Here is a 4,098-nt window from a genome sequence, read left to right as displayed (position 1 = left end):
GACGCTCGGCGTCCGTCTCTACCTTCCCTTCAAGATTAGCCAAGGTGGAACGAACCTCGAGGACCGAAGCCAGTGAACTCGGTTGGCCGGTCACTAACCAGGTAACCCACACTAGCTCCACGACTCGACGCTCACACAACGTGCTATGCAGCCCAACGGTTGTAAGAGTCCACGTTTCTCCGCCTTTTTCACCGTTCGTCACGTCCCCCTCTCTCTCTCTCTCTCTCTCTCTCTCTCTCTCTCTCTGTCAGTTTCTCACTCTCTCGTACGTACGCAGGAAGGGCTCCCCCGCGGGTAGTCGCGGGGTAATTGCGCTCGTGGAATTTTCTCCTTCTTCCGCCTTCTTGGGAGCCACGACTTAGGTGCCTCGTTATCCCGGCGATCGAGCCGCTCCTCGGCATCTAATGTGCGAAGCTTTGTTTCGTCCTCTCGAGCCACGCACTTTTCTACGGGCGATGATCCTGGCCCCCCTCTCCAACACACCTCATCGCGATACGACGAAGATTAGCGCAACGCATCAGCTACCGCTTGCTTAATTGAATCGGGATTAACTCCAAAGAGACTAGCATTGAGCGTCGTTCGTTGTCTCCGGAGACAAATACGTCTAAAGCTCGACATCAGCTTACCCTCTTATCTGCGTAATAGTCTCGTCGTGAGAATGACGCACGAGATCCGACGAGTGGGGCCATTTGCAGCGAGTGACAATTAACAGACTGACTGTCGTAATTGCGGACTGCTCGATTTTGAGAAAAATTCGTTATTAATTTGTAAATACGGTTGGCTGTCCAGTCCAAACGGGCCAATTGCAACTGAAGCGAACGACGTAGTGAGGAAGGCTGACTAGGCCTGACCTTGCACCCGGTTTCGCGGCCCTTGCTCTTTCTCGGTTCCACGTCGATTCAAACGGTGCCGCCGTCGCGGCAATTGACTTTGATTTTATTTAATAAGGGGGGCAACGACCGAGCGGCGTGAACAGAATCAGACGTCAATCAAAGGGACACAGTCCGCTACTCTGGAAAAGATGCAGATGTACGTAATGCGTGTATCGTGGTCGCGTTGACAGGTGGGTTGGGAAGAGCGAAAGAGACCGAAAGACGTACCGGATTAACTAGAGCGCCGCGTTTTTCGACCTCCGGTTTCTCGCCATTCGATTCACGCACTTTTTCCTCCTGCAATGTTATTACCATCTTGTACATCTTGTTGTCTCGTTAAGCTGGCGAGGTGGTTAAGGCTCAACGTGGAAAAAAAGGTTCTCTTTAAACATTCTTCTTGTTTTCTTTGTCATTTACTTTAGAAAGATTTAATATTATCCCATTTGCACCTTGTATAACGAATTATTGTATAGTGAAATATTTACTTTGGCTTAACATTGTTTTTCTAGCTTTAGAATTAGTTTGTATTAAAACCACTATTAACACAAGCAAATTCAATTTGACACGATTGACGATAGTGTTACTTATATCTAATCTATAGATAGCTCTAATGCAATAATTGTAGGATAAAATCGGATTTAGTGATGAATATTTGAGTCACGGTTATTTTTAATTTACGGAGTAAATTCAACATAAAGGAATATTTAAAAATAAATTTAGAATAAATTTTTCGAGAGCCAAACAAGACTAATTTTAGTCGAGTAGCTCTTTTATGCGTCAATCGGCGGGGGAAACACCGATTTTCGCGATCGAAGCTCATGATTCGGCAGAAATTGCTCGATCCGCAAGTACGGGCAATCGAAACAAATGCTTTGTGCGACAAATGTCGAGTACATAGAAAAACAACAATTGACGAAAGAAGGATCGCCGACACAACAGGTCTCGCTTTTCTTGATGAAGTATCGCGCGAAGTAAATTTGTCGTTTGGGTCGATAACAGTCCTCAGGCCCACAAAAATCAAGGCCAAAGTGTGTCAATGTACCGACGATAAACAAGACGTCGGGCAGTTCATCGCCAGCGTAGACACGTTCCAAAAACCCTGAAGGAAACTTCTGGATGGCGATGCTCGTTACGCGCGGGAGGAACCGCTATATCCATAAATGCGACGATGACGACGTCAGCGAACGAGTCGCCGACCCCCTCGTGCAACGTAATACACGCAAAGTGGCATCGTCATCGTGTTTATCGGATTCTCCTCAGTCTTCTTTTTTTATTCCTCCGCCCTCCCAACGCCTCAAACACGCACACACGCACACAAACAAACAAACAAACACAACACACAGACACTTTCTCTCTCTCTCTCTCTCCCTCTCTCTCTATCTCTATCCCTATCTCTCTTTTATTCGATTCTTAATTCCGCTCAGCTCGGCTCAGCTCAGCTCAGTTCAGCACAGCTCAGCTCAGATCAGCGGCTCAGCTCAGCTCAGTTCAGCACAGCTCAACTCAACTCAACTCAACTCAACTCAACTCAACTCAACTCAGCTCAAAATCGTTCGGGAATGCGCGATTGCCTCTCGTTCGAATCCTCTCCAGGATTCTCTGTCCTTCATTTTTTTCTTTCTTCAAGGCGGGTATTTTGGACGGGCGCACGAGTGAAAAATGTAGGCTAGATTCGTTACTCACTCAAGATGATGGGGAATATCGGCATAATACAGATACTCGTAATAGGGATACTCACCTGAAACATAACAGAAAAAATACACTTTTAGTCATCCTATTTTTTCAAACGGTAAACATCGTCATGCCTTTAACAGAACGAACAATTGTCGCTTAGTGAGGCAAGATGCTTATAAACTAAATATTACCAATGAATTACATATAAAAAATATGCGGATTAATCGTTTATCTTTAATAATGCAATTCTTTGATTTGCCACGGACTTTAAGATGGGCAAAATAACATAAGATTTAATTATAACGCCCTCCCAATATTAATAATAAATCGTGACGTAATTGCACGACGTCGCAGTTGGCAAGATTTGTCGTGTTCAATTCGATAACTATATTTCCTTGTAAAGAAATAACAATAAATAAGGATGGATTGCCAATGAAAAAGTTTTGCACAGTTGGATCATCAATCGAGCAAGAAATGAGAATATAAATCGCGCGTTCGGCATGTTCGGCGTTGAGGCGAGTTGCTCCTATTGTGGTTAGAGAAATCGCGGTAAACCCGCTGATCGATATAGTCGCGTCTTTGGCTTCTCTCTCTCTCTTCGCTTTGCTGGGGATCGCACGAAGGAAAACGGAGCCGCGGCCGAGTGTGACGAAGCATCAAGAGAAGTTCAGGGTTAAAGGACCGATAAAACGCCTAGCGGGGCTAGCCAATGTCGAGAAAACGTCCGGGCATACGATGCATAAGCTGAGTCAAGAAAACAGTCGGCACTCTTCTCTCTCTCTCTCTCTCTCTCTCTCTCTCTCTCCCTTCCACTTATTTATGCTCGCGTGCACGCACAGAGAGAAAGAGAGAGAGAGAGAGAGAGAGAGAGAATCATATATAAGAGGGAAAATTTTTATTCTTCCGCTTAGGTTTTAAAATTATAACAAGTCATTGGATAGGATCGGATTAAAGGATCTTTTTTGTTTCAATGGACATTTGCAAAACATAAATTTTGAAGATGCAATTAAAAATTTTTAATACCTTCCACATGTAATTGACTGCGTATACATTCTTTAAATAATCAAATATTTATATCGAAAGTTAATTAATAAACGCTTCCATTAGTGTGCGGAATTAATGAATGGCGAAGGGCGAAGAAGTGGATTATAAATTGCAGATTTAAGCTTGGAGATAAATTCGCACGATTAAGCGATGTGTTACAAATTTGAGGTGCAGGCATTGAAAAGGAGATCAAGCGCGCCTGCTCGCAAGCCTGCAAAGATGACATCAGACTCGTCCCTCATTAGCATTAGTTCCTTTTATTTCTCACCTGGCATCTTACAAATACGTCTGAAAGGCAAAATAAAAGAGCGGGACACGATAACAGTAAAGCGGGCGCAAAGCAAATAAAACCCGAGGCAAACAATTCCGGCAGGGATAAAAATAAAAATGAAGAAGAGAGCAGGAGAGAGAAAAATGAGGCGCGCTCGCGGTAAATAGCGAAAATTTCCGAGTTTGGCATTAAATTGACGAATCGCATTGCGGTGGTGGCGGTGGTAGTAGCAGCGGT

This window comes from Ceratosolen solmsi, unplaced genomic scaffold (assembly GCF_000503995.2).
Source record: "Ceratosolen solmsi marchali unplaced genomic scaffold, CerSol_1.0 scaffold57, whole genome shotgun sequence".
Lineage (NCBI taxonomy): Eukaryota > Metazoa > Arthropoda > Insecta > Hymenoptera > Agaonidae > Ceratosolen > Ceratosolen solmsi.
Note: the sequence above shows the minus strand (reverse complement) of the source record.